This window comes from Emydura macquarii, unplaced genomic scaffold (genome assembly GCF_026122565.2).
Source record: "Emydura macquarii macquarii isolate MOO-44397 ecotype Brisbane River unplaced genomic scaffold, CSIRO-AGI_Emac_v2 contig_705, whole genome shotgun sequence".
NCBI classification, from domain to species: domain Eukaryota; kingdom Metazoa; phylum Chordata; order Testudines; family Chelidae; genus Emydura; species Emydura macquarii.
Window position 1 is genome coordinate 15,466,619 of NW_027130842.1, and position 22,870 is coordinate 15,489,488.

At 43.6% G+C, this 22,870-nt stretch overlaps 1 long non-coding RNA gene across 1 annotated transcript; it reads right to left on the bottom strand.

Annotated features, from left to right (window-relative positions):
- Positions 1-92: 92 nt before the first annotated feature.
- Positions 93-22,608, bottom strand: LOC137149001 (uncharacterized). The gene is made up of 3 exons (XR_010918641.1): positions 22,514-22,608; positions 21,915-21,992; positions 93-209 (listed from the first exon to the last, which is right to left on the bottom strand). It is a non-coding gene; the product is annotated as an uncharacterized lncRNA (long non-coding RNA).
- Positions 22,609-22,870: the final 262 nt, after the last annotated feature.

The following is a 22,870-nucleotide window of genomic DNA, read 5'->3' on the forward strand; positions in this document are numbered from 1 at the left end:
AAGACATTAGCTCTCCTGTTTGAAACATCCACCTTTGAAATACTTGTTGTTGCACCAAATGGATTATGCTGAGCATACATGGACAGAAGAGTTCACAGGATTTTTAATTTTGAAAGTTTCACATCAGCTGGACAGTTCAAGGGGATAAGCAGTAGTCCTTTGAACCTGACTCAGCCAGCGTCAGCTTAAATCCCACCTTGGGCAGAAATCTGGAAAAGATTGAAAGGCATATTGCTAAAATCTGTCTGTCCATTTTGGGGAAAAGGAGAGGGGGGCGAAGCACATAATCAAAGTACTTTTGTAAATAAAATTAGATGTGTGAATGCTTGCTGGTAGGGGAGGGGCATTTTAGGGGATGAAAAAGTGGTGAAATAGGGGTTAGAGGGATTGGGGTGCCTTCAAGGGGGGTGTGACAGGATGGACTAGGCCCAGAGTCGCCCTGCTGGAGGCCCGCGGGTCCTGCCACACACTGTCCCACAGAAGAGAAGTCCTCAAGCAGCCTAGAATGGCTGCAGGGGAAGGTGCCAATCAGAGGCACTGCAGGAGCAGCCAATCAGAGGCCATCCCCTCTCCCCCTCTTTACCAGCAGCCAGGGCTGGAACAGTGCCCCCCTCCATCTTCCCCCCCAGTGGCCAGGGCCAGAACTGTCCCCCACCTCCTCGTCCTCCCCCTGCAGCAGCTGGGGCTGGAGCTGTCCCCCCCCCCCCCACCTTCTGCCCCCACTCCAGTGGCTTCCGTGAATTTTTGTTTATTGCCCGCAACCTGTCCATGACATTTACTAAAACTAATCGTGACAAAATCTTAATTATTACCTAACCACAACAGCATGTCTGCTGCAAACCTAGATGAGAACTACAACTGTCTAAATGACCACTGCTTCATACCAACAAACATTAGTCTGTTTAAAAAACTAGGAAATCAAATGGCAAAAAACTTTGTTAATGCAGAGTTCAGCTTGCCTGAGTTGAGCAAAGCTCAAACTTCTGAAAACTAGGAAAAACAGAGTGAAGGGAAAATCCCATGCAACCTTACTTCTGTCCTCTTTTAGCATTGCCCCCCCCTACACATGCTCATATTCTGCCTTTTTGCTGTAATGGACAGGCACTATCTGCACCTGACCTGCACTCAAATACTGAATCTACTCCTCCAACAGAATACCACACTAGTCAAATCTAACAACCACTTCCTATCCTTTTACAACACCTTCACACTTGCACACAGGATACCACCTAAACCAATGCCTTCCTCTACCCCTCATTACATCCACAGGCTGCTCTCATATCCCACATCATTACTGACAGTACCCATGGCAAGAAGGTTCCAGTGCCCTCCATAATTCTTTATTGAAATGATACAGACTGGAACCTCAAGGTACACATGCACTTTTTCCTTTCATCACACGCCATGTAGGGGAGGGACTCAGACCCAGATCTCCTCATATCAAAATCACAGCTCTTCCAAGCCACGCCAAATTATTCTTCCATCATTCAATACAGCTACAACCAACATAGTGAATGTAGCTGAAGTGCATGCAGATAATTCTCAGTAGCTATTGCCAGCTCCAGAGAGGCAGAGTTAAAGTTGCATGTATTTCCTGGTGTGAGCGCTACATTCTGGAAGGGCATGAGCTATTACCAGGCACCCTGAACTCTGCGTTAATGAAAGGTTTTTTGCTATTTAGTATACTTATGTATGAAGAAGGAAGATGGGTTAGGGTTCTAGCCTCAGATTCAAAACACGTGGGTTCAATTCCCTGCTCTGCCACAGACTTCCTGTGTGACCTTGGACAAGTCCTTGGTCTCTCTGTGCCTCAATTCCCCATATGTAAAACAGGGTCATAGAAATTCCCTACCTCTCAGGGAGTTGTGAAGATAAATTCATTAAAGATTGTGATGTCTTCAGATACTGTGGGAGTCATACAATAATCATCAATAGGTAGGTTGCTTCTATGTTCAGCCTAAGGGAAATCATCTTTGAGTTGAGACCAAGCAGAGAAAGTTTCAGCACCAAAACAATTTGTGTGAGAAAGTTATGAGACAGCATGCAGTGGTGTTAGAATATAAGGTGGAATTCAACCTTTATTATAGCAATTGCTATCAGCGACAGCTATAACTATTTACAGTTTTCACCGTTCCTACTGGAATTCAGGAAACAATCTCTTTGGTTTCAGCTTTAGAACCTGCATCTATCCTATTGTGGCAATAGTGGAGAAGGAAGAAGTTACCTTAATTTTCATAAACAAATTATCTCATTATTAGGAGGAAATTACTTCACTTTGTTCGAGAAGAAGACCAAACTATGCTCTCAGTTACACTGATCTTTAGGACTTCCTTTTCTTTTTTCTTTAAGAAGGGAATGGGATCATTCTCTGTTCTAGGTGTTTTGGAATATTATTTTTAAGGTCTCTGCCATCAAAGTAGAACTCCCTCCTGCAGACCAAAGTGTCAGGCTGTCTCTGAATCCATATCCAGTAGATAGACAGTGCTAGTTCAGCTGCCTGTTGCCCATTTTGTCAGGCTGCCTTCCCTAAATTATATGAGTTTATTGGATTGTCACCAGAACAAAATCATTTTGTTTCCTAACCCTAAAACAGATTTAGAAACCCAGTCTGATTTAGCTCTTCTATGTCAGTATCTGTTTCAGCTACAGGTGGGACAAATTATGCTCCCTACTGGAGTACTGCAGAGGATACCCTCAGACAGTGGAACTGATGATGTTCAAATGCAGGGAGCGGGGCACTTGGGGCAGCCTACTCATAAGGTCCCAACACTGCACTGTGTGCCATGGAGTCCAGCTCTTCAGGGACTCCTAGGATGTTCCCACACAACAGGATCTGGGGATGGCCTAAGGCAGGAGCAGGGGTAAACCCAATAGATCCATGACTACATGAATCCATGATGTGTGAGTGCAGATGTGGAAGAAGGTATGTCATGGGGTTCACCCACTGCTAGCAATACCTCCTACTGGTCATCCTGGAAATTAGCTCTGCCTTCCTGCAGCGCCCACATCTGTGGGCAGCTTCCTGGCTTTATAGGCCCCACCTGTTCCTGCACAGGTGAGCCTGCGTGCAACCAATTAGTTCCCTGCTCCCTGTCTCCTCTTCCAAGAGAAGCATGGGGAGTTATTGGCCAGCCTGGGCTCCAGGTGCAACTGAGGAGCAGCTCTTGGGGAGGACAGTATAATCCTGCACCACCCAGTCCCTACAGAACTCACTTGAGCCGAACCTGGTTACTTAGGGCAAGTCTATGCTTAAAGCTGTAGCGCTTTAGTGACGACATGACTACGCTGACGGGAAAGTTTCTCCTGTCAGTGTAGTTAATCCACTTCCGCAAGAGGGAGAAGCCTCCCTGTCAACATAGCACGGTCTACACGGGGGGCTAGGTCGGTGTAACTGCATTGCTCAGGGGTGTGGATTTTTCACACACGAGTGACAGTTATACCAATGTAAGTTTATAGTGTAAACCTGGCCTCAGGCTTAGCACTGGGGACAGGTTTGAGTCCTTATGGTGCAGGCAGGCTCCAGTGAAACTGACATTGTTCTGACAACACATTAAACTGCCACATTTTAGGGAAGACGGTTTACAAACCACTTAACCATACTGTGCGACAGACAGCTGAATTAGGCCTGTCTGCCTATCTGGAGTCAGAGAGTGCCACGTTGCTCTTCAGGGGATGGAAATTTACTTTGCAGGACAGATCCTTTTTTAAAAAACAATTATTCAAATGCACCTACACTAGACACGTCATTTGTTATTTCTTTCTTTATGAAAAAAAAGAATAGAAACAGGCACAAAATAAAACCTTGCGATTAAATTCCTTTTACAAAAACAAAAAAAACAACAATTCTGGTACCAAATAAAACCACTGTTGTAATGCGGGGGGTGGGGGGAAGACATCAGCTAATGTGGTCAATGGGAATGTGCCCTTTTGTCTGAGTGACGCAAGAGAAGCTGCAAAGATTTTAAAATAGCATTGTCCAGAGACAAAGGAGGGAAGACACCATGGTGGCAGGGGAGATGAGCTCAGACAAGAACTCAGGCTCCCAGGGCCCCCAGGCCACTGGAGGCTGCTGTGTGTGTCATACGAATGACAGGAATGACAAGCTCAGGTCTAGGGGAGAGGAAGTGCAGCCTGTGTCTCCTCTGAAGCACCCCCTGCTGGGTGAGCACAGATACTACCAGCATGGGCTCTTAAAGGAGCAATTCACCTGCCTCATTCTTTGCCAGGGGTTAGAAGAAGTGACTTAACCAATAAGTCAATTTCAGAAGGACATTTCAGAGGTGTGGGAAATGAGTTTGAGTATGAAGAAAAAGGTGAAGGAAGCAGTCGCCATCTGTGCAGTTGTGCCCCATGATGGCTGGATATATCAGCTCCACTCTTAGCTTGTGGCAAGGAAAGTTAGCTTCCCAAGGCTCTCTGTCTGCTATTGGAACAGGTCTGGAGCTGCTTTTAAAGAGCAACTGACAAATCCTGGAACAGGTTGGAGGATATTCTGTATGTAGAAATTTTTTTCTGCTTGTGTGGCACAGAATTTTCTGTGTGTTTGGGAAGTGTTTCTGTCACTTGTTATTTCTATAAACATTCATATGAAAGCAAGATGTTTTTTCATCATACATGATTAAGCTCTTATTACTGCTTATTCCATACCTGGAGTCATAGTATCTCACCCTTCCCCCCCACACACACACCTTTATTGAGGGAATGTAGTTTTCATGAGGGATGTTGGATTTGCATTGATGGAGATTGAGATGCTTTATTTATCCATGGAACTGTTATGGCATGGAAAGTAGCAGTGCAAGCTTCTCTGCACTGCTCCACCAATGTATCTCAACCCTGACTAGGTAGGAGAGGGAAGCAGAGTCTCCATGGCCAGAAATTCTTGGAAATATATCATGAAACTCCCAGCAAGAGTGCTATTTTAGTTTGATGTATATACCTGAACACTAGGAACTGGATTTAGGCCACCATCCTCATTCTATACAGCCATCAGATGGTTAACAATTTATAGTCACTAATGAAATGGACTGAATTTGAACCTGTGACCTAAAAGTAAATTTTTTAATTCATTTCCAATCCCCAGAGCTATTCTTATCCCTAAAATCATTACCTTACTTTTTTCTGTGGGGTCATTGTCATGTCCACAGCAATCAGCTGTGATGTCACAAACCAAGGATTCAAACTTCAGATGGAGAATAAACAGTAGGAGCAGATGAACTTTGAAAAAACAAAATGCTATTTTCATTCATATTTGCCTAGTCATAACAAATGAAGGAAGGGAAAAAAAACAGAAACATAAATAATATATCTGCAGAATTGGTTCTAAATAGAATGTTTTTCAAAGCTTACCAGGACACATCACTGGCTCTTTAATGCTTGCTTTCCCACCAATTTGTATCCTGTTAATTTACAAAATATTGCAAACACCAGCCTTATTTAATAAAAATGCAAAGCACGATGGAGAGTTTATGTAAACAAGACTGGCAAAATGTCTTTGCAGAACATTTTGGAGAGAGAGTAAGAAAATAAATGAACATTTAACAGGTTCGGTAAAATTTGGATATAAGCTTATTAGAACCAGAGGCCGGGACATATCTCTACCAAATAAAAACCTACAGGAGAGTGTGGGAAGAGTAAAACTCCATGAGGAATTCATTACTGAGTTTTCCTCCCAGAATTTCTCTGATGGGGAGGAGCATTCCCTTCTTATGGAATAAGCCACAGTTCCATTCCTATGCCCCACAGATCCACCAAGATCTGCATGAGTATAGCCATTAGAATGTTATTAAAGTACAACTAAATACTATTATTCCACTCAATAATACTTGTCACATATAAAGTGCTTTTCATCTAACGCTCACAAAATGTTTTAACAAAGATGTTTCTTCACAGATGGAAAAAAACAAAACCCAGAGGTTAAAGTCTAGATTTTCAAATATGTCTACTAACTGGGGGTGACTGTGACAGGCAACACTGTAAAGAGTTGGTTACCAGTTGATTACCTGGTTGCTTGGGGGAGTGTATAAAGAGAAAGGGGAAGCTAGGTCTAAGAGAGGGGTAGGCTTTTTCCACTTGTGGCCAGCTAAAGTGAAGAAAACATCCAGGGAATAATTGCATAGCGTTTCTCAAATTATTTACTTTTTGATTTTGTGATTGGTAGGTAATGAACAAGCCCTAAGAAAAGGGCTTTAAAGGACCTGAGACTTAGAGATTTATTTCCACTCTCTGGCTGGTAAAACAGCCCACCAATTTACAGTGCCCCGGTGTTTGGGTGCCCAACTTGAGAGACTTATGGCTGAATTTTCAGAGGTGCTGAGCTCCCACAGTTCCAGTTGACTTTGGTCAGCTGCCATTTAACATAACAAAACATATATATATGGTGGTCACACCTTCCATTAAGGTTCTATTCAAAAGGAACTTATAAAGGGCTAATAAATTATCAATAGATGTTATAAGCTTGTTACAGATGTGAATAGCATGTGTTATAGATGGATATAAGCCATGATTATAAACCACTTGTTGGATTCTATAACTATCTATAACAATTCATTAACCATTTATTAAAACATCTATTAAGCATTTATTAGCCCTTTATTAATGATCTACACATGGAATCTTAATATAAACTGTGACCTACATGGGCCAAAATTTGCAAAACTGGGTACCTACTACCATACCTATGCACTTACATAAGTAGCCTCATTTTGGAAGTTGCTGTTCACTGAAATGGAAGCTACCGGGTGCTCAGCACTTTTGAAAAGCAGGCCACTTACTAAGGGTGGTGTCTACGCTAAAAAAAATAAACAAAAAACCACGGCAGCGAGTCTCAGAGCCAGGGTCAACTGACTTGAGCTTGAGGGCTCCTGCTACAGGACAAAAAACAGCTGTTTGAGCCCAGGCTCTGAAACCTGGTGAGAGGTGGGTCTCAGACCCCAGGCTCCAGCCCGAACAGGAATGTCTACATAGCTATTTGTAATCACATAGTACAAGCCCCGCCAGCCCAAGTCAGTTGATTTTTTTTTTGCTGTGTACACATAACCTAAATATGGATTTAGGAACCTAAATCAGAGCTGATTATTCCAAATTAAACATTCAATGGCTGCCCCATACCTCACAGAGAGCTGAATTCTGTCTCTCTGTGCAAGAGTGCACCAATGGAGAAAGGGCCCAGGGAACCAAATTGTCTGAGCACAAGGAGAGAGTTCACACCCTAAGTAGATCTACACACCTCAAAAGGATATTGGGAGGGACCATGACCCTGCTCTCTTCTGCACTGAGGAGGGAGGGCGTATTGTTTTCTTTTAAACTGTGCAACTGTTGTTACTTCTCTGCATGCTCCCCATGATGCATATGGCCAGATTTTCAAAAGAGCTCAGCACCCACATGCTGAGCTCCTTTAAAAATCTGGCTACTTATTCTGGGGCCTCAATAAGAGCTGAGCTCTTTTAAGAATCTAGCCCTGATTGTGGGTGCTGTGCTATTTTGTAAATTCTGGGCTTGGGCACTTTTGAAAATGTTCCCCTCCATCAGTTTTCCTAGGAGCAATTGTTGCTCTACGTTCCTTTTCTTCCTTCTCCCGTTTATGCATGTTTAGGAGTGTAGGAAGCCACTGTGACCTCCCACGGAGCCAGAGCCTGGGGAAGGGCCCGAGAGCTCTGATTGGCCCCACTCACACCCTGCCCCAGAGTCTGCCCGGCAACAGGGGACCCGGGCCGTGATAGGGCCACCCGGCCAGGCCAATTGGCAGCCCCGGGGTGGAGCCCCAACAGGAAGGGGAAATACAAAAGCCTGGCCCCTGAGCTCAGTAGGGCCCAGACTGCCGGCAGAGGCAGACGTGCTGCCCCGCCAACAGAGGCCTAGGCCGGAGCCTAGCCGACGACGACGACGACAAACCCCGGCCCCATCTGGGCCCGGGGATTGGATAGGGCCCTCGAGGAGCTGGACAAGGCAACCCGGCCAGGACGACTGGGCCGAGTTACCCCGACCCCGAGCCTGGGGCCGTGCTCTGGGACCACCAGACTGGGCCGAGACCCCAGAGCAGCCCGAGTGGCGGACACCCCCGGAGGCCGGGCCAGATTTGGAGGAACTGCCGACCGCCGAGCCCCTCCCTGCAGCGGGGCAGGACTTGGAGGAGCTGCCCGAGGCCGACCCGCTCCCCTCCTACAACGACCTGGAGGAGCTGCCCCCTGAAGAGGAGTTTCCTGCCTTACCCCCGGTCGACGAGGAAGGACTAGCAGCACTAACAAAGGTGGACTATCCTTGGGACACGGAGGCAACAGGTACTAGGGTCAGTGGGGAGGAAGTAGCCCAGAGACAGCCACGGCCTGTGGCTGAGTCCGCCGTATTGCCGGTGTGTTGCGGCGGGAGCCCCGCCGGCACAGTGGCAGCCACTTCTGCCACTGCTAGGGCCCTGGGCTGGGACGCAGTGGAGATGGGTGGGCCTGCGTCCCCCTCCCCTTCCCCTTTGCCCTAACCACCCCAGGAGAATTGCTCTCCTGACCCCGCCAGAAGCTGTTGCCTCCTCTGCTCACCCTGCCTAGGGGTTGGAGCAATAGACTCCTTGCTCGCTCGCCCTGCCTGAGGGCCTGAGCGATCCGCCTGCTCACCCTGCCCAGGGGTTGGAGCGATAGACCCCTTGCTCGCTCGCCCTGCCTGAGGGCCTGAGCGATCCACCTGCTCACCCTGCCTAGGGGTTGGAGCGATAGACCCCTTGCTCGCTCGCCCTGCCTGAGGGCCTGAGCGATCCGCCTGCTCGCCCTGCCTAGGGGTTGGAGCGATAGACTCCTTGCTCACTCGCCCTGCCGGAGGGCGAATTGCCTAGACTGATCTCTTGCCAAGAGCGAGCTATTCCCCTGTAGGAAGCCACTGTGGCCTCCCACGGAACCCGAAACGGTTACAAGGAGGTTTTCATGTTTTTCTGTTATTACAGCACAACTTGTTTTGTTGGGAGACCACAACTAGTTAATCATAGAATTCAGCAGTGTGACTGCTGCACGTGACCTTCTAGGGGTCCCATTTCCTTCTTTCAGAGTACAAGAGGCTCTTGATTTCATTGGGAACAACTCACATGCTGCGGGAGTGGGGAGAGGGAGAGTCAGGACACAGATTCATCTGCTTTCCAACCATGATGTGAAGAATTTACAAGGGTCCCCCCTCCAATGGTATTTCATCTATCAAAAGCAGAAGAGATCCCAAGTTGTTTCACATATGGATCATGTGCCCTCAAGTTATTGAAAACAGCCAGGACATTTTTAATGGGTTGTTCACATCTAATTGATTTTAGAGTTTGGATGAAACAAATGATGATATCTGTTTCACACATTTAAAAAATGCAATTTGAAATAAAAGTATCTTCTTTCATTAATGTCATAGAATGAAGCCTGGCAAATACTTGGTAAATACTTTACTTACCATAACATGCACAGAATCAGTTTTACACTAACCTAGATGATGGATTCTCCCATCACTTCCATGGATGAGTGTTCAGCTAGTGCTGACTTGAGTTCTGGGTTGATTTGTTTTTATGATTTCTCACATGGGAAGCAAGTCCAAACCTGGATTTGCAAATGCAGTTGCATGTCTTGCAAGTGTAGTCGTTGTTGGGGGCAGGGTTTGAGGCATTGGCTTTATGACGTGTTCTCTTCTCATGCAGAGACCTCACTTGCCACTTTTCAAAAGTGGACACAGCTCATGGCAGACCTCTCCATCTGGCTCTGTTCCCTGCAATAAGTTCCTAGGTATTAATGTCTATTTTGCATGCTTTGAAATTGGCCTTCAAGGTCTTTATATCTGAGGATGGGTCAACCCTTAGAGTGGGTTCTCGTGCTCAGTTCACTGTAGAACACTGCTTGGTATACACAAAATCTCCATGCGGACCAGGTCCAGCCCAGTGAAGTTGAGCCCTGATGAGTATGTTCTCGATGCTAATGCTAAACACACTAAAAGGAGACCCTTCCCACTGAGCACATATCAGAGAAAACTAAATAGAGCAGGATTCCAGATCCCTCTTTTAAACATGCATATAGATTTGTTTATTCATTTGATACTCATCATAGTGAAGCACCGAGAGCACTGGGCAGAGAACAGGATGGTGCAGGTTTCTCCGCTTCCACATCCCCATCTCTACAAATATGTCACCTCCCAATAACAATATCTCTGCTGTCCAAGTCTTTTATCCTTTTCATTATCTGAAATATTATAGAGTACTTAATCTGTACATTTCCCCTCCAAAAATTTGTCTGTAGGCTCTAGCCATTTGCCCATGAATTTATTAGACCTGTCATTGCCACCAATCTGGTCCTATATGCCTTCCACAATAGTACCCAAAAACCCACCCACCATCATACATCAGACATATGTATAGCACGCACTCTTCCACAGTCCTTCATTCCCTAGCACACATCATGTATTCATTCTGTGATCTACTTACATTTCTGCCATTTATGTGCTGTCTGTTCTTATTCGGTTTTTATTGTTAGATTTACAACAGTTTAAGCTGGTGTACGGATGAACAGATGAAATGTTAGGGAGGGTGGTTATTGCTGGACCAGCATAGTGAAACATGCTCACCTGCAGGCAGAAGCATTGAACGTTGAAGAAGATATAGAAATACCCTTGCTTGGGGCAAACTCTCTCTCTGAATTTTCCCATCACCCACACTGGTTTTGTAATGTTGACAAATGATCACTGGGCACTAAGATAAGATCTCAAAACTTAGTTCATATGTAACTAAAGTCATGACTTAAAATTAGCTCTTCACAGATGAAAAGCTCAAGCAACAAACTCCATATTAAAACCTGGGTATGTAGATTCCTCAAGGAATCCATTTTAAGGCACTTGGAAGAGAGGAAGGTGATCAGGAACGGTCAACATGGATTCACCAAGGGAAAGTCATGCCTGATCAACCTGATTGTTTTCTATGAAGAGGTGACTGGCTCTGTGGATGTGGGGAAAGCGGTGGACGTGATATACCTTGACTTTAGCAAAGCTTTTGATACGGTCTCTCACAGTATTCTTATAAGCAAGTTAAAGTAGTATGGGTTGGATGAATGGACTATAAAATGGATAGAGAACTGGCTACAGCATAGGGCTCAATGAGTAGTGATTAATGGCTCCATGTCTAGCTGGCAGCCGGTCACAAGCGGAGTGCCCCAGGGGTCGGTGCTGCGGCCGGTTTTGTTCAACATCTTCATTAATGATCTAGAGGATGGGGTAGATTGCACCCTCAGCAAGTCTGCAGATGACACTAAGCTAGGGGGAGTGGTAGATACCCTGGAAGGTAGGGATAGGATACAGAAGGACCTAAACAAACTGGAGGATTGGGCCAAAAGAAATCTGATGAGGTTCAACAAGGACAAGTGCAGAGTCCTGCACTTTGGATGGAAGAATCCCATGCACAGTTACAGACTGGGGACCGACAAGCTAGGCAGCAGTTCTGCAGAAAAGGACCTGGGGGTTACAGTGGATAAGAAGCTGGATATGAGTCAGCAGTGTGCCCTGGTTGCCAAGAAGGTTAATAGCATATTGGGCTGCATTAGTAGGAGCATTGGCAGCAGATCGCGGGAAGTGATTATTCCCCTCTATTCGGCATTGGTGAGGCCCCATTTGGAGTATCGTGTCCAGTTTTGTGCCCCCACTACAAAAAGGATGTGGAGAAGTTGGAGAGAGTCCAGCGGGGGGCAACAAAAATGATCAGGGGGCTGGAGCACAAGACTTATGAGGAGAGGCTGAAGGAACTAGGTTTGTTTAGTCTGCAGAAGAGAAGAATGAGGGGGGGATTTGATAGCAGCCTTTAACTACCTGAAAGGGGGTCTAGGGAGGATGGAGCTAGGCTGTTCTCAGTGGAGGCAGATGACAGAACAAGGAGCAATGGTCTCAAATTGCAGTGGGGGAGATCTATGTTGGACATTAGGAAAAAGTTTTTCACTAGGAGGGTGGTGAAGCACTGGAATGGGTTACTTAGAGAGGTGGTGGAATCTCCGTCTTTAGAGGTTTTTAAGCTGTGGCTTGACAAAACCCTCATTGGGATGATATAGCTGAGGTTAGTCCTGCTTTGAGCAGGGGGGTTGGACTAGATGACCTCCTGAGGTCCCTTCCAACTCTATGATTCTTTGATAGATTAGATAGATTTGAGCAAATGAGTGCAAAAGCTGACTTAGTAATCTTCTCCCAGAGTTAAATATTTGGAAGGTTTGTATTTCACTATTTTTCCTCTTTCTCTAAGAATGAAATATTACTACTGCTCTACTGATTTCAGTGGAGTTACACCAGTGTAAAACTGGAGTACCGTAGTGGTGAATCTTTGTATCTTTTGGATGTTTGAGTGTTTCTGAAAATGTTGCCCATTTAGATAAAATTATGCATGAGACAGTCACAATCAAGATTGCCACAATAAAGCTAGGACTTTTATTCGACATGGCTTCAAATGCTGCATAAGCCCATCCTATATTACTTTCCAAATGTAGCATAATTAAGCAAACCATATGAAAATCCACGCCAGAACAAGCAACAATTAAATTGTAACTAGCATGTGAAGAAAAAAGATATCCAACTCCTTCGTTATTCCACAGAAACACACGTAAAAAGAAATAGCAGAAGTGTCACTGGGTATTTCAGAAAGTCCTTAGGTGGTACTGATTAGGGGAGAAAGGAGGAGAGAAAGGAAGCTTGAATAGAAGAATGGTTTGTGGTAAAAGCACTGGTTGGGGATTCTGTGCTCGGCGACAGACTCACTGTGTGAACCTGGGCAACTCACTTAGTCTCTCGATTTCAGTTCCCCACCTGTAAAATGGGGATTCCAATAAATGCTTCCTTTGTCCATCTTGTCAATGTAGAATGTAAGCACTTTGGGGAAGGGATTGTCTCTCTGCATTGCCCTAGAACAATGGGTCCTCTGGATGCTAATGCCATAAAAGCTTGAAGGAACCTATTTATGCCTGCAATAACAGGGTTAACACATAATAGAGAGTTTAGGGTGAATGTCCTTTGGGTTTATTTCCCAAGCTATATGTTAGAAAGAACATGTCAGTAGAATTCCTTTTACTCAAAACAACTCATCATTACTAACAGAGTGGGGCAGGGGAGTGGTTTGTTTGGGTATCCTCACTGCCCTCTACAGGATTTCAAATTGAGGTCCTGATCCATTTTTGCTTATTTTGATTTTCAATGATTTTTTTTTTCCTTTTTTAAAATGTTCCTCACCAGGTTTCTGTTCTTGTTGCTGCCACATAAGCATTTGTAACTAGCAGCAGTGCCTCAGTATCTGATGGGCTCCGTTTGTTGTTATGAATTAATTATTTTAGAAAGGCAGGCTCTTGCTTGATGGTGGGGAAATCTGTAAGCCCTAAGCAGAAACTATTCATGTTCAATATAGTGTCATGTGCAAAACAAGAATAACTATAGCACCATGTGCAAAAAATCTATGATACTGTACGCACTGCGCTGCAGTGCCGTGTGCAGACCCAGAGTGCAGAGTGCACAAAGCGGAAAAACGAGGTTACCTAATTGGTCGGACTATTGGTATAAAAGATTTTGTATGATCCATACAAGGTGCTGTCCTCCCAGGTGGCAGCCCATGTTTTCCCAACACTGTGGATCAAAAAAGACGATCAAGAGGCCTTACCTATTCCTGTGCTCCTGTCATCTGTTCCCATTATCTGTTCCCGTTGCCGTTTGTCATTGTTCACCCGTCATCCACTCCTGTCACCCACTCCTGTCATTATCCTGCGTGGTCCTGATCTTGCGTCTACCTGTCAAACCCTGTGTGCCATTCCCCTCCGTGAATATACCTGCGGGCATGAGTCACAGACTTTAATCGCCATTGTCTTTATTTTCCCCTTTTAGACATGATGTGGGTTTGGGTCCCTGGGATTTAAGCCCATTTGGTTTCTGGTCTGTGCTTCCTCTGTAAATAAACTGTTATTTGTTTTATCTTATTGGCTTGTGGTTCCCTAATACAAGCCGGCGGATGATAGATGCCCCTAAGGACGAACCTATGAGGGTCCTTTAATAAATATTGGACCTGTTGTTATCGTGTAGGGAGGAATTAGGCCCCCTGGCTCTGGGAGGGTGGTGGGACCTGCTTTCTTGTTTTCAATCTCCCCCTGCCTGTCTGGTAACATTGGTTGGTGCAGCATTCCTTGAGCTTTGACAGAGCAAAACGTGCTTGCAGACCTTAAAGTAATATCAAATAGGGACCTTGGCACTAAGATTTTGACAAGTTGCCTGACCTTGCTCAAGCTCTATATCTCTGCAAGTACAAGGCCTATTGGAACTATGGAGGCTGTCATTTTCATCCCCTGGGCAATCATGTGTACAATCACTGGGAACACTTGCCATTACCATTACTGTACATTCCAGAACACAGACACACACTATATAACGCCACAGGAAAAAAAATATCTAACTTAAACAGGAGTTGGGTCCTCAGAAGCCAGGAACTGCTGAGCCACTAATTTATCTGAAATATCTGTCTAAAAAGAAACATACGATATATTGGCATCAGCAAGATATTTCCTGAAAGCATCTGAAGAGAGATTCTCTTCTAATATACCTCGATGTAGCTGCTCGTGTAAAACAGAAATCAAAGCCCTTATTAAAAAAAATAGAAGTATTCTGTGAATTAGAAAAATACACTTCAAGTTTTGGTTAAAGGGGAAAAAAGATCCACTTTCTTGACCTTTACAAAGGTAAGACAAAAAAACCACAATTGTTTTATTTGAATAGTGCTGTATGCTTGTCCCTTGTATATTTTCTTTTGAACTTGCCATTTTGCTGTTGCAGCTGGGCTTGTCAGTTTTCAGCGCTAATGGGTTGTGATATGGTGTCAAGGGAAGTCAACAATCAATGTTGGAAAAAAGGGCTATCACTGCTGACACAGCCAAGGATGGAAACACAATGGTCTTAGTTTGTAGAGAATTAGAAGAAAAAGTATGTTTGTGTCTTGCTTTTAAGATTAGTAAAGATTTATCCTTCGCTGACCAAGCTGCTGCCCCTTCCTCCCCCCACAAGCCACTAACCCTATCCTACATCTTGCTCAAAAAGATAGATTTTTTTAGTTTAATGAAAAAACCTTTTATAGCAAAGTTAATAATGTTATAGTTCACATTTATGGTTTATAGTTATTACCTTCAACTGGAAAATGCTGGGTTGCACAGTGTATACTTAAGCAGAAAAGCAATATTAGATGCCTTTATTCAATGCATAGGCCTGATTCAGAGTTGCTGAGCCCCACAACTCCAGCTGAAGTCAATGAGAGCTGCAGGAGCTCAGCACCTCTGAAAAACAGACCCTACAGATATTATCACTGAAAGACAAGCTTTGTACAAAAGGCTTGTAATGAAAATATAGTAATCCTCTATACTTCCATTCCACCTTTTATCCAAGAATCTCAGAAAACCTTACTAATGTTATACTTCTCAGTGCACTTGTGAAACAGATAGGTGTTGTTTGTTATCCTTGATTTACATTGGGGGAAACTGAGGCAGACTAATTACCCAAGGTCACACAGTAAGTAACCAGCAGAGCCAGGAATGGAAACCAGGAGCCTTGGCTCCTAATTCACAGCTTTGATCATGAGGCAATATTGCCTCTCCACCCAAAAATGTAATGTGTCAAGTATCATTACCAAATTCTGATATCGATGAACCAAATGTAAATCAAAGCTTTTTTCATCCTTCCAGTAGAAGAGCCAGAGATATCTGAGTAGAGGCTCCACCTCTCCCCAGACATGGGGGGGAACATCTCTTATCTCCCTTAGGCAAATTAGCTAATCCAAAAGGGCTTCGACATGAAGCTTCCATCTGCATTTTCATTTTTGGACATCTTTTCCCACCATAGTTCTTTTTCCTTGGGACAACCCTAAATGTTAATCCACATTTGCTCTTTTACATATTCAGTATGTGAAAGTGGTATCATGATCTGTCCTCACCAAAAGCCAGTGCTGACACATAGAGGTCTCTAGAGCTACTGAAGTACCATGTTAATAGATGAGAAGAGAAAATAAGAAAAAAAATCTTGGGCAGGGAAGGCATTGGCAGCTAAAAGGAGGTCTCTGTTGGGGCAGAGGGAAAGAGAGAAGGATCAGCAGGTGGGAGGGGTGAAGGGGACCAGCAGCAAGAGAATGCTGTGGTTTTGGGGTTAGTGGTTTCTCTCCCTTCCAAGAAAAGGGGGCAAAAAAACAAAACAAAACAAAAATACCTTTTCCCCTATGTTTTTATTTTATTCCATTCAGAGATGATAGTTTCCTCATATCATTCACCAGCATGATAAATACAGCTGGTCAAAAAACAGGAAGCTTCAAAAATGTGAATGCCATTTTTCAAAATTCATAATTTTCAATGAGCTGTAATGGTGGGGAAGTAGCACTGCTTGACTAGCCAACACGGGGGTGAAAGGGTGCTGTGAGGGAAATACCTGTCTGCAGAAGGAAGGAAAGGTTGGAGTAAACACTGAGAAAAAATAAGTGTAGAGACCAGGCTAGGAGTAGCATAGCTTTGAGCAATTTGAGAACATAGAGAAAACTCCTTTTCCACAAAGTCACTGAAGGCGAGGGTTAGTGAACTAAGGGCCTGATCCAAAAATCCATTGAAGTTAATGGAAAGACCAGGCCCTGAGTCACTCAAATGACAGCACAATCTGCAGTGCTATTTTTCAATACTTTTGTTGCTGACAACAACATTGGGACCAACAAAAGCATTCCAAACTTGACCCATTTTATATGGGCCATCTAACCATCAAATGAGTTCCGATGACTATTGTGATGAATTGGGGCTATGTCTGTACAGCTTACGATTTCTGCTTGATATTATGAAGTTGTATTATGGAAAACTGCTGAATCATGAGGGCTTATATATATATGTGGATCCACCATTGCTGACAGGTTCTGTAGCAGGGACATACCAGACAAGGACAGTGGGAAAGACTTAAGGTTAAAAACAGTACTTCGCCCTCACAAAGGATATGCTAAAAAGCAGCTCAGGCCTTGGAAATCCACTTTTAGTTTAGCTGCCTAAAGGAAGGGGTAAGGTAGGAGCAGTGGAAACTTAACAAGAGCAGAGCAAAAGAGACCAGATGATCAGGAAGGGTTTAAATAATGGAACCTACAGGAACCAGGAAGAAAGAGGAAGCCTGGTATAAGATAGAGCAAGGCCACAGAAGCTGGTAAAGGGCTCCAGGAGGGTGAAGTCACCCAGCATGTAGCAGCCTCATGGGGAATGGGGTCCCTGCCTGCTTTCCTGAGCCCAGATGGTCCCAAGGACTCTGGATAACCCAAGGGACACAGACCCCCACTCAAAGAATGCTCAGGAGAGGTGAGGAAACTGAGACAGGGACATTCATTTAGTGTTTATTGTTTTGTATGATCTGTACTCTCCTGTACTTTATATGCTTAAATATAAGAGAGCATAAAGGTGTTAGACTGTGCAAAGTGTGTGTGTGTTAACTGCTTTACAACTGCTGCATGCTCCCGAGAGAGATAAACTGTAAACCAGAAGCTTCACACGTTTTGAATCGAGTTCTGGGAGAGGGTTGTGTTTAAGCACCAGGGATTCTGACGGGTCCCTGCTGTGTCCAGCGGGGGGTAGGCAGCTGGTCAATGGGTTCCAATATGTAGAGGGGGTGCCAGATAGAAAGTCTTCATCCTGAGAGTGTGCCTAGAGACCCCGAAATTGGGTCAGTGACTGGACTCCATGCAGGCTCCAAAAGTTTAACACAACCCAAGAAATCCAGAGCACAGAAGCTTGGATTCCCCTCACAGCAATCCTAGTGATAGGCTAGGAAGGAGTGCTTGCTAGAATCTGTCACAACTATAAACTTGTACTAAATTCAAACATGTGTCTCCTATGCCATTTCCTTCTATGGTAATCGTTTGTACTGCTTGATCTGATTTCAGAGCCTATATTGGAGCAAAAGAACTCTTCTAGGGGGTATTACTGGCACCACAAATCAGGAATTGAAGTTTTATGAGAATGCTGTGCCTATATCCTTCTCCTACCCACAGCAGGGGAACCTACTTGAAGTATTGGCCCTATAAAAGCCTATAGAAGCCATGTTTCAAGGTGCTGGCAGGAGTCAGTGGGGTGGAGTTGCCAATTTTGGATGAGGTTCCACATCACTTGACATAATCTTTAATTAAAGATTAATCTTTAATTCTTGAAGACTCCAGGAAAATCCTGGAGGTTTGGCAACCCTACATTGAGGCCAAATGATAGAATGGAGACCTACACAGATCCCACAAGATCAGTAGGTTAGTGGGAGAAGAAATCCCCCACTAGACTTCCTCTCCTTATGTAGATTATTCCACATAGCAGAGATGGGGTCTTCTAGATCTGATCCAAATATCATTGTAAATAAAAAGGTCCAGTGGAAGGAGGTAGTAAGGAAGTTGATGAATTTGAAGGAAGTCTGGAGAACACCCATAATTAATCTGATTTTCTTCTTAAAAAAAATACAAGGAAGAAAAAGAAGCCAATTCAGCTTCATGAAATTCTGCTCAAAGATTTGAAGATTAAAAAATCCTCATGTTGGAAACAGAGAAAGGAGAAGGGAATCAAACAAGAAGACACAGCCAGTTTGACCTTGCAGGAAAAAGACAGAAAGGGATTAAAAAAAAAAAAAAAGCAGAAGGAGCAAATAATAGCCAAAGGAGGTAAGGGAAATATGAGGAGCTTTTACAAATATATTAATGGAAAAAGCAGCATCAGAAAAAGTAGACTCATTAATCAATGAGGACATAGGGAAGGAAATTATTGATGACTTTAAAATGGATAAGATAATGAAATCTTTAAACAATAATAATAAAAACTAGAAACCATCTTAATCTTTCCTCACATCGCTTCCTCACATCCTATGGCCATATATGGAAATTGGGAGGAGCAGCATCTGTGGATCTGTCCCTGAGAAAGGAAAGGAATGGCAAGGTGTATGGCTAAATCCCATAAAACTATTTGAAATTTTAAATGAGCCTCTCACAAAAATCTAATTTAAATTAGCTTGAAAATGAGCCCTGTGACATGGACTGAAAACTGGTTGAAGGACTGTATGCAATGGGGAAAGCCCTGGCTGAGGGTGATGTATTGAGCTCGGTTGCTGCAGGAATATGTTTTAGGTCTGATGTTACTTAATATCTTGATTAATAATCTGGAAGAGAAGGTAAATAGCACATTAATGAAATTCACAAATTACACTAATCGGAGAGAGGGGTGTTGAGAACATCATTGAGGACAGCAATATTACAAAGGAAACTAATGAGATTAGAAATGTAGGCAGGAAATAAAATGAGATTCAACCTGGAAAATGAAAACTAATACACTGAGGAAAAATAATCAGAAACACAGATATTCATCAAGAAAGAGAAACCTGGAAAGAAGCAATGCTGAAAGGGACCTAGAGGTGACAGTGAACAACAAACTGAATATGAAGTTGCAATGAAATGTGTCAATATAAAAGACCAAATCAAGTTGGGGCTGTATATATAGAGGGATAATGTTAGAGCAGGGAAGTGATAGTCTGTCTATATATAAATCTGATGAGACTTCAGGTGGAATATTAGATTCACTTCTGGACACTTCCATACAAGAAAGATGCATACAAATTGGAGGGAGTTCAGAGAAGAGCGACAAAACTGATTAGTCAGATCAATGGACTGATTTATAAAGATAATTGACAGTTAATCAAGAGGAAATTATAACTGTCTAAAAATATACGAAGGGTCAATGGAGAGAACTGAAATGAATTTCTTAGGATTGTTTAATGGGAGCTAGAAGTAATGGGATGAAATTAAGAAAATGAAAATGAGGGCAGAATATCAAGAAAAACTTCCTAACAGTCAGATGCATTAGACCAGTGGTTCCCCACCCATGGCCTGCAGACAGGGTCTTTCAGAGTGGTCCGCAGCTCCCTTCCCACTGGCTGCAGAAGGAAGCCGATGCCTAAATACCCAGGCGGAGCGTGTTACGGGGCAGCCTCCTTGCTTCAGCCAAGGGGACGGGAGATCAGAGCTCCCCTCCCCTGGCTCCGGCAGAGAACAAAGCACTCTGCCTCAGTCCCTAGGCGCTGGGGTCCCTGCTGGAGCCAGAGGGAGAGAAGCACTGATCTCCCATTCCCCTGGTTGCAGAAGGAAGCCACTGCCTAGGGACCCAGGTGGAGTGCATGGTTTCCCTGCTGCAGCCAGGGGAACGGGAGATCCTCCTCGCTGAACTCCTTTCGTCTGGCTGCAGTGGAGGGTGGGGAGACTGCTGGCAGAGACTGGTGACCCTTCAGGGTTGTAAAAATTATATTTGTGGCCCTTGAGCCAAAAAGGTTGAGAACCACTGTAGTAGACTGTGGAATAATCTTCAAATGGAAGTGACAGAAACCTTGTCACTTGGGACATTTAAACTAGTCTAGGTAAAGGTGTACTGTAGAGAACAATTGTGCATTTGCATGGGGGTGGACTAGATGACTTAGTTTTTTTCCCACTTTTAATTTTGGTGAATCTATGATTCCCTTGATATATTGTTCTGTAGTAGGTTTTCTCTGTTACTATCAGCATAAAGAGGAATATATTTTGCAAGAGACTGCACTATATATCATATATGCCACAGTGTGTGTGTAAAGTACAGTTAGTTCTACAGTAAAAACTAACTGATTGAATGTGGCTCTACTCATCAAATTACGCAGCAGAAAATAGATGCATGACCTGTTTTCACACCAATATATGTTCATTTAACTGATGTGCTTTAGTGCAAAGCATTTGGTTTACCGTAAGGGAAGTATGTTTTTCATTTATTTGCTTTTTTCACACAAACCACTTCTTCTATTCTATTTTACATTTGGAGTACTCTTAAACCTTTATTAATTTAACAGGAATACAATGGAACTTGCTTATAGTGAACTTGGGTATAGTGTAACTCCATTTAGAGTGAAATGGAAAGAAAGCTCTTACTGGCTTCAGTGTATTGCAGTATGCACATACTATTGTGTTTGGTGCCAGAAAAGGGGGGAAGAGATATAAATCAGCATGTAAATAAACATGTAAATTATATATATATATATTTCTTTTATGGGAAAAAAGTTACCTTATTAACATATTGCAATACATTTTTAGCAGCTTGGCCACCTTTCTGGCATCAAGACAGAAAAGGTCCCCTTTTATGAATGTCTATCTTGGTCTTTACAAACAGAAACAGTTCCCAGATTCTTCCACGGAGAACAAAGGGGTGAAAGGTTTTTCAAAGTTCCCTGTCCTTCTCATATCCCTTGGGGACAGATACAGAGCTGAGGAAGGAGAAAATCTTATAGAGAAGAAAGCCACTGTTTTACTTTAATAAAAAAGTGGCAATCTTATCATGTATAGATGCTCAAATGATGTATAGACAAAGGATGTTTGCAAGGAAGATTGCCATAGGCAAAACAGCAGATCTAATCAAAAGCTCTACACGCATGGATGTAGCCAGCCTCTGGGAAAGGAAAGCACTTGCAGCACAGAATCTGGAATTTTTCAATGGGGAAGACATTGCAGTACAAGAAAATCATCTATTTTTTTGTATTTTGGGGAAGAGAGGGATCTAAACACCACTTTAACTCTCCTTGGCTATGCCTAAAGATACGTTACCCTTTAGCATACTGGTTTTTTACATCAGTTTTCTAGAATATGTTCAGAAGCATGTATCCCCCGCTGTCTTACATTACTGAGCCCAGGAAAGCGTTAGGACATGGTGGTCATATGAAAAACACAACAAAAACAGTTCTGTTGTATAAAATAAATTACAAACAAATATGTTAAAAAATATAATTAACCTTTGGAACGCTGGCATTTTCAAAACTGTGGGACGAATGAATGTATACATGTCCTCAGGCTCCAAAAGATTAATAAAAGTTAAGACACAAACTAATAAAAGTAAAGACATTCTCAGTTATGGTTGCCACAGAGCTCTTACCTCACTCCACTGAGCATACTGCATTAACCCAGGTGTCTCAGAATAGCTAGTGCTCTCCCACTCGGTGTACTGCAATAACTGGGAAACAATGAAGCCATGCTAAAGGTACTACAGCAGCCGTAACTCATTTTGTTAATTTGTTCTTCAGCCTTTGGGGGGGGTTATCTGACTGCATAGACATTGATACTGCACTCAGTGCAGGAGCAGTAACAGAACATAATGTCTGTAAGCCATCACTCTGTTCTCTCTGCTTGTATGTGTCTTTCTCCTGCCCTTTGTCTGTCTTGTCTATGTAGATTGTATGCTCTTCAGACCAAGGCCAGTCTATTATTCTATATTTGTACGGCACCCAGCACAATAGGGTCCCATTCTAGTTGGCCTGCAAGCATTGCCATAACACAAATAATAACTCACCAAAACCACAGTTGCAGGAGTAAATATGAGACCCGAATGCATCAGAACTCCAATGTACTGGGCTAGTGGGAACAGTCACCCCCCCACACACACACACACTTCTCTTTTTGATTAATGATGATCAAGCCTCTCACCCCTTTCTCCTTCCCTCCCAAATGTTCTCATTGGTAGACAGTGCAAGGTACCTCAGTGTGGGCAAGACACCCAGATCTGTTCTCCTTCCCAGGCCTGCTACCTGTCTTTGTGAGTCTCTTCTTCTTCCAGTCACCCTGCTCAAGTTCACATGAGCAGAAAAAGAAACTGCACCAATAAGTACATTGCTGGGGTAAAAAAAGACCAAAGGAAAAGGGAGAGGCATCCTCAGAAAGTGGGAGACGGGCTGAAGAATTGTCCTCAGAGCCAGGCTTGGAGCGGGTGATTAGGCTGGATTACTGCTCAAAACTTCCCACAATCCTAATAAAGGAAATGGCTTCAAGAGGGAAGCAGGAAGCAGCCCCACATGGTGTGCTCTCAATAGTCAATTTTCTTTTCCATTTTCTCCA